The 8,911-nt window shown below is 40.1% G+C and overlaps 1 non-coding gene across 1 annotated transcript; it reads right to left on the reverse strand.

Moving 5' to 3' along the window:
* Positions 1-5,104: 5,104 nt before the first annotated feature.
* Positions 5,105-5,210, reverse strand: LOC118485172. Its single transcript, XR_004875477.1, has one exon. It is a non-coding gene; the product is annotated as a small nucleolar RNA R71 (small nucleolar RNA).
* Positions 5,211-8,911: the final 3,701 nt, after the last annotated feature.

Consider the following 8,911-nt stretch of genomic DNA (forward strand, 5'->3'; position numbering starts at 1 on the left):
GTCCAAAACTTGGTTTCTTTTATTATAGTAGATAGATTATAAAAATACAATATATTTAAACCTACTCCGTTTTTAATGAAACTTGGTTCAAAATGTAGATAAGATTATTCTCGTTCTAATAACATATTCATTGTTTTATAAAACGTCATATTTTAGAAGTTATAAGCGCCAAATAAGTGAAGCAGCTGAATTAATTATAATATATAAATTAATAAAATAATAATAATCAAAATTTAAACTTTACGTAATTTGAATATAATAATAATAATAATAAAAAAATTCAACCACTAACATTCAAAAGAATGTTGTCTACGTGGTGCATGATTTTGCATGAATACGTGTGTTTGATAATTATGTGCACGTATGTAGCTTGAAATACAAGCTAAAGAAGTAGTATAAATAGATAATAGATTTAAGCATTCCAACCACACCTTTTCTTTCTTTCTGTTCCCTCACGCTCGCTCTCTAAATTCTATACTTATATTATTATTTTTTAACCAATAATAATAATAAAGCGCTACCTCGTTTTAAGTGTCGTAACCCCTGATCACTAAGTCAATACCCTATCTGATTGATTTAGGACCCACCAACGCATGTCAAGGCTCTGCCCGACTAAGTACGTTGGGGTTCTGTCTCAAATATATTGATAAAGAGTGTTCACAAGGTTCCAATGAAGGAGTGGAACTTAGTTTGGAAAGCCCAAGCTTCCATTTGTTCACACTTCACAAGTCACAAGTTCATCATATGGAAGATGATGGCTTGTGCTTGTTTTCATCATTGATAAACCATGTATAAACAGAAATAAAGTGAGTGTTTGAACTCATAACTTTGATGGTAATCACCCTAATACAAACCCACAATCATAGACTTGATTGTGAGCTTGATGGGAATAAGATTCCATCAAGTTATTAATGTAGAAATGAACATACAAGTGCTTATATCAAAACAGAAAGTTTATGGCACTTTGGACTGTTGATGCACAATGTCTAAAGTCTGCGTCTTTGTAATGATAGTTTAATGTATAGGGTCCAGATAGGTCATTTTGTGATAGTATAGGGGGTAAAAGTGTAAAGTTATGACTTTAATGTTGTAGGTCCGCTTTTGTGGCATATGTCCACAAAAGCGAACCAGCTTAGTAGTCTGGACCGCTCTTGTGGACATGTCACATGAGCGGACCAGGATCCCTATATATACCCCCATAGTAATCTTCATTTGTAACGTCTTCGTGAACTCAACGTCGAACTGCTGTCCGTACGACAAGCGTTATCAAGTGAAGAAAAAGTATTTTAAGTGTGAATCTTCTGTTTCTACTCCTTTCTGTTACATTTTTCTTTGTATCATGCTGAAAATGTGTTTCCGCCACATTTTCAGTAAGCACTAGCTCTGATTGACTCACTCGAGAGGTCAAACTGATCCTACATGGACCTCAAATATAGTGAGGTTTCACCTTAGATTACCCAAGTAATCATGTGAAAACCTTCCTAGAGGTTATCCAAGTGCTAAGAAAGAAGAAATGAGTAGAAAAGAGTAGTAGAGGTGAGTTAGAACTCATTTAGAAATGCTTGAACTTTCTGATTATAATCTGGAAATTAGATGATATTTTGGGAGTGCTTTGAGAGGGATTGTGAGGTTTGTAAAGTGGTAAAAGAGTGTTAGGAGTGTTGGTTTTATAGTTGAGGTTTAGGGTTGAGTTAGGTGGGTTTTAAATGCAATTAGGTGAAGTAAACACAACCAACAAACACAAAATGGACCAATAAAGAACTGAAATATAATTTTCTGCGGATTTAGGGGCCTGGCGGGCCGCGACGGAGGAGTGTGGTGGCGGTGGCGGGGCACGACGGCCTCCTTCCGTGCCAAACTTTGATTTTTTGTCATTTCAGCCCCTAAAGTCTTATATATTGTACATGATAGGGTATTTTAGGTGTAGAGAGCATGTGATAAGTATAATAAACATAACATTATGAGTGTTAGGTGTATAAGTCCCGTATTTAGGTATTAGTGCATAAGTATGAAAACAAGTCTTGTGAAGGTATAATCAAGTATATGCATATGTATACCTTTAAATCTCGTAACTACGAATACGTATCAAATGTATTTATGAGTTGAATAAGTAGATATGTATAAGTAACCAAGTATAATTCTCATGAAGTAATCCATTTATTATGACAAACGCCTCGAGTTTATAACGATTTAGAACAAAGAATGATTACAAGAGGTTACAAGTTTCCTGGAATAGAATTACAAGGCGAGCTTTCTAAATATGAAAAGTTACGAAAAAGAGAGGCGTTACAGTATTGGCCATCGGATTGTCTGATGTTTTCTTTATTGTTGAGCTTTGACTCTAAATACAAGCCACCCCCAACCCATTTCACTCACCCATTTTACTCTAAACTTTCTAAAATATCAATCTAAGATATATCTCTTTAATTCCATTAAGATTCAAACTCCAAATCCAAGAAAGATTCAAGATCAAGTGCAAAAAGAAGAGTTGTTCTAGAATTAAACTATTATTCATACTTTTATATGAGCTTTGTATCGTAAGCTTGTATAGTGTTGTTGTAAGATGACGGGTGGTCCGTTGGACAACCCTTAATCATGTTAAAAGACGAAATAATCCTTCACTTAATGGTGTAATTATCTTGAATTAGATAACTACTGTTGCCTATGTTTCAGGTGCTGTTCGGGAGTTAAAAGATGGATTAAATGCAGCTTTGGAGGGTTTGGAGATGAATGGGTCGAGCGTGGAACAAGAGATGAAACAAAGAAGAACATTCAGGTCACTACCGTAAATTACGGCTCCACCGTAATTTACGGTGGACCTGAGAAACAATTAGTGGCCACCGTAAATCAGTCTCTTGCCACCATAAACAAATCAAGTCCACCGTAAATTACGGTGGAGCCGTAATTTAAGGTGGCGGCTGCGATCCAAGTTGTAACTGCCTCATTTATGCAGTTTTATGATGTCTTTTCAAGTGTGATCATCATTGAACGGTTAGAGAACATCTTGGGGGCGAATTTTGGCTGTCTTGCTTGGTTTTGAACAATTGCTATCATTCGGTTTGTAATTTCGATTCGCATGAACATTGGATTTGCTACTATGATGATTCACCAAGCCATGTCCGGCTAAACTCTTTGGTGATCATCTTAGGTGAATGTTTCTATTAAACTTTGGTGTGTTTATTTCTGAATTTCTAGAATGATAACTTGCGTTGCTTGAATATCATGGTGTATGTTTAATTGCTTGTAATTTGTCAATCGATATTGCAATTTCTAGTCTTAATCGTACGTTCTTGGTGCCGTTGGCAATCGAGATATCACGGGAAGGGTTAGGGTTGGTTATTGATTAATTGGTCATCGGGAAACAACCTCACGTTATCTAATCCGAGTACTTTGTTCCCTTTTATCACAACAATTATCTATACACGAGTTATGTCTATGTAACTCTTTCTAGTTGGAATTACACACAATTGTTTAGAGAAACTGAATCCTAAGATGGTCATTGTTCTCTCCTAATTTGTTTTACAACCAACATTTGATTTGCAACTAGTTTTTAATTTAGTATTCTAAAACAACAATCCAAACTCTTGAATTTTAAATTCTGCAATTTTAGTTTAATAGTAGTTTAAGTACAAAGCTATACAACCGACATACCTTCCACATACTCCCTGAGTTCGATACCCTCTTACCGCTATCTATAGTTGTTTTGGGGATTAAATTTGATAGTGACCACGACATCACGTCAAATTTTGGCGCCGTTGCCGGGGAGTAGTGCGCAACGTGTGTTAGTTTAATAGTTTTGTTTTGTTATTTTCGGGTTTACGCTGGTTGTGTTTTAGTGTGCAGGTACTTCAGGTGTATGCATACTAGGGGCTCTCACAGGTCATCACCGCTATCGTTTGATCCGGAAATTGAAAGAACGCTAAGACAAAACAGAGTTTTAGTACGAGAAAACAAGATCATTGGTTCACCCACTTCACCCATCACACCGAGAAACATCATGGCTGATTCTCAAATTCCACCTACAACGGGTCAAACGACCTCATCCTTTATACCTACTTCCACTCAACCATCACCAAACACCACATTACCCAATACCACCGCTGAATTCACACCATCCAATGTCACCCAACCAATTACCACTCAAGCTGAACCCGCCATCACCTACAACCCATCCACCACAATCCCACCATTATCCCACTTCTTTCCCCCAACTACGGGTCAATCATCATCCACTTTCACAATTGCACCAAATTCAACTATTGTGCATACTACTTCATCTTTTAGACCACAACAACAACAATCGGGTTTCCAGTATTCGACTCTTCCATTTGGGCAAACTTCGGGAATCCAAGGAGATGGTTATGATGAAGGGTTTGAAGAATTTGAGGGTTACGATGAGGATGGATATTTTTATGGAGGTTATGGTGATCAAGGGGAGTTTGGGTATGTGCAAAGTCAATCTCAAGGGATGACAAGTGTTGGTGGAATGCCACAACAACAACTTATACCACAACACATTCGGCCAAGACCACAAGGGCCACCAATGCAACAACCTATCCCATTGCAACAAGTCCGACCACAACATGTACAACAACAATTCCAAAGACCACCTCAACGCCCACCGATGCGACAACAACAGTTTCAACAACCGATCGCACCACAAGGGTAAGTACCAAGGCCAAATGGTCCTATTATTCCAAGAGGTAGGTATGGTGTACCAAGGAGACACCTTAGAGAAAATGTGAGGGGCATCGAAGCACATTTTCGGCCGGTAATCACTCAAAACCCTTCACCGGTAGTCATTCCTCATAATGATCAAGGGCGAACATTTGAAGTAAGGACCAACTCTTTGCAAAGTTTACCAAAGTACAAGGGGTTGGCAACGGAGGAGCCTTACTTTCATTTAGAGGCTTATGACTCGATTTGCAACACTCTTGGGAGTCAAGGGTTTTCGGCCGACGATATCAAATTGGTATTATTCCAATTTTCTTTGGAAGATAAGGCGAAGAAATGGTTTTACACGTTACCTTCGGCATCCATATATACATGGGGGAGATGCAACAAACTTTCTTGGATGAGTTTTACACCGCCCAAAAGACCAACGATGCAAGAAAGGGGTTGAGAAGCTTCCAACAACAACATGGTGAGATGTTTCATGAGGCATTCGAGCGTTTAAATATGATGATTAAAAATTGCCCTCACCATGGAATTGAATTGTGGGAGTTGATGAATGCCTTTCACGAGGGGTTGAGTGCCGAAGATGCACGTGATTTGATGTCTATTACCGGTGGGACTTTTGGAACAAATTATGAGAACGATGATTGGGAGTTCTTGGAAAGCATGGCAACTACATCAAAGAGGAAAGCTCAAGCTTCAAGAAGAGCCCGACCGACCACTACCCGACCTCAAGTGCACGCCATAGATGATGGTAATGTTCAAACCACTAACCAAATTTATGATGTTTGTGCTTTGTGTAATGAAATAGGTCATGCGGCTGAAAATTGCCAAGGGATGTTGGAAGGGCAATACGAAGAGGTCCATGCGGTTCAAGGTCAAGGTCAAGGAGGAGGTGGTAGGAATTACAACAACATGAACTCTAACACCTACCACCCCGGGTTGAGGAACCACCCGAATTTTCGATATGGGAACCCTTCAAATCAAGCCAACCCGAACTTTCAAGGTAGCCAAGGTAACTTTGGTTCACGCCAATCTTACAATAACCAAGGTGGGTACCGAGGCGGAAATAACCAAGGCTATCAAAAACAATACCAAACGGGTCAAGAACAAGGGGGTTCTTCGGGTGGAAACGAGATGATGGAGATGCTAAAGAGTATGCAAATGGAGATGCAAAAACGGAACCAACTTGATGAAGTGCAAATGCAAAAGGATGAGGTTCGTGACAAAAGCATCCAATCACTAACAACCCAAATGGGTTAATTAGCAACCGATGTGGCGGAATTGAAGAAAGGCAAGGGTCAACTTCCAAGCGATACTAAGGTAAACCCTTCACATGGGTCGTCACGAGGTAATGTTAATATTAATCATGTTAGTGTTTTAAGAAGTGGAAAAGAATTTAAAGCCAATGTGTCACCCGAATTGGTTGAGGGGGTAGTTGAGGATGTTACGGGTAATGAAAGTGATGATGAAGTTTCACCGGTTAAACCAAAAGAAACAATTGTTAAAAAACCGGGTTTGGGTGAAAACGAAAAGAATGAAAAAGTTGAGGGTGAACCGAGTCAAGTCCCGTTTCCATCGGCCTTACTTGACCCGGGAAAGAAAAATTTTATCGTGTCGAGAGGTCCACAAAAAGAGGAGATGTGGGACATGTTTAAACAAGTGAAAATAAATCTCCCACTTCTCGATGCAATAAAACAAGTCCCCGCTTATGCAAAATTCTTAAAAGAATTATGTACACAAAAAAGGCAAAACAAAAAGAAAGTGCCTAAGCGGGTGGATTTAACCGGGCAAGTGAGTGCGGTTTTAAATGGGGAGCTTCCTCCTAAGCTCCAAGATCCGGGCACGCCATTGATTAATATACAAGTTGGAAATTTTCAAATGGCTAAGGCGTTGCTAGATCTTGGAGCCGGGGTTAGCATTTTACCGGGGGGCTTATATGACCAATATGACTTTGGTCCGTTAGCAAGGGTGGAGACAACGGTTGTTTTGGCCGATTTGTCTCATAAGCTAACTCGGGGTATGGTCCAAAACGTAATTGTCAAAATTGATGAGTTTTACTACCCGGTTGACTTTTTAGTCTTGGATTACTCATCGGCGGACCCTAAGCTACAACAAAATATAATTTTGGGTCGGCCGTTTTTAAGCACCGCACATGTTATTATTGATTGTAGATTTGGTACAGTTGATATGGCTTTTGGAAATAGAAAAATGCGTTTGAATGTTTTTACTAACAATTCTAATACTAACGGTGTTGATGAGTGTTTCATGGCAGATATAGTTGATGGATGCAACCCGCATGAGTATGAGGAGGATGGTTTGGATATTTGCCTGTGTGATTTTTCTGAACAGGTACATGCTTATGCACTCCGGGTTGAAGAGGAAGCGCAAGATGCAATAGCGTTGAAAGAAGGTAGGCCACCATGGACCCACCAGTTCGAGGGTCTACCAGTGGAGATTGATTCGGGTACGAAACCATCATTAGAGGAACCACCAAAGTTGGAGCTCAAAGACTTGCCTAGCCACTTGAAGTATGTGTTTTTAGGGGATAATGACACCTTACCGGTCATTATTGCCTCTAATTTGGAGTTGGCACAAGAGCAAGCATTGATGGAGGTCTTAAAAGAGAACAAGGGAGCTATTGGATGGACGATTGCCGACCTCAAAGGAATTAGTCCATCCATTGTCATGCATAAAATCATTACCACTGAAGATGCAAAGCCGACACGAGAGGCTCAAAGGCGATTGAATCCGAACCTACGGGAGGTAGTTAAAAAAGAGGTAATTAAATGGTTGGATGCGGGAATTATTTATCCAATTTCGGATAGTGCTTGGGTGAGTCCCACCCAAGTTGTGCCTAAGAAGGCCGGCATTCAAGTAGTCAAGGATGAAAGTGGTGAACAAATTGCCACCCGACCAGTTACCGGGTGGCGTGTATGTATTGACTACCGAAAATTGAATGCCGCCACTTCTAAGGATCATTTCCCGCTACCATTCATTGATCAAATCATTGAGAAACTATCGGGTCAAAAATACTACTGTTTTTTGGATGGGTATTCGGGTTACAATCAAATCGCCATACACCCGGATGACCAACACAAGACCACCTTCACTTGTCCATATGGCACCTTTGCCTTTAGGCGAATGCCATTTGGCTTGTGCAATGCTCCGGCAACCTTCCAACGATGTATGATGAGTATTTTCTCGGACATGGTTGGAGAGTCGCTCGAAGTATTTATGGATGACTTATCCATTTTTGGCACTACTTTTGATGCTTGCCTCAACGAATTACAAAAGGTTTTAAAAAGGTGCGTTGAGAAAAATCTAGTGCTAAGTTGGGAGAAAAGTCATTTCATGGTGCAAGAGGGCATTGTGTTGGGTCATGTGATTTCTGAAAGGGGGATGGAGGTGGATAAGGCAAAAATACGGGTAATATCATTTTTGCCACCTCCGAAAAATGTTAAGGGTGTAAGGTCATTCTTGGGACACGCGGGTTTTTATAGACGTTTCATTAAGGGTTTTAGTGTTATCACCAAACCCTTATGCACCTTGTTATTGAAAGATGTCCCATTTGATTTTACTAACGAGTGTATGCAAGCTTTCACTGTTTTGAAGGAACACTTGGTCAAGGCTCCTATTTTGCAACCACCGGATTGGTCAAAGCCGTTCGAGATAATGTGTGATGCAAGCGACACCACTATTGGTGCAGTTTTGGGTCAACGGGTTGATAGAAAGCCGGTGGTGATTTACTATGCAAGCAAAACTTTATCCGAAGCGCAACTTAACTACACCACAACCGAGAAGGAATTACTAGCGGTGGTGTATGCTTTGGATAAGTTTCGCTCGTATATTTGGGGAAGCAAAGTGGTGGTTTATTCAGATCATAGTGCGGTCCGGTACTTGATGGAGAAAAAGGACGCGAAGCCTCGATTAATTCGGTGGGTATTATTGTTACAAGAGTTCGATCTAGAAATCCGAGACAAAAAGGGAAGTGAGAATGTAGTAGCGGATCACTTGTCTCGGATTCCGGTGGAAGGGACCGATGATGTGAGTGAAATTAATGAAAGTTTTCCCGATGAGCAACTTTTAGCCGTTTCCACTTTCGTTGCACCGTGGTATGCTCATTATGTCAATTACTTAGCCACGGGTGCCATCCCAAGTCATTGGACCAAAAAGCATCGACAACAATTCATGGTCCAAGTAAAGCAATACATTTGGGATGAATCGGATCTCTTCA

This window comes from Helianthus annuus, chromosome 12 (assembly GCF_002127325.2).
Source record: "Helianthus annuus cultivar XRQ/B chromosome 12, HanXRQr2.0-SUNRISE, whole genome shotgun sequence".
NCBI classification, from domain to species: Eukaryota; Viridiplantae; Streptophyta; class Magnoliopsida; order Asterales; family Asteraceae; genus Helianthus; species Helianthus annuus.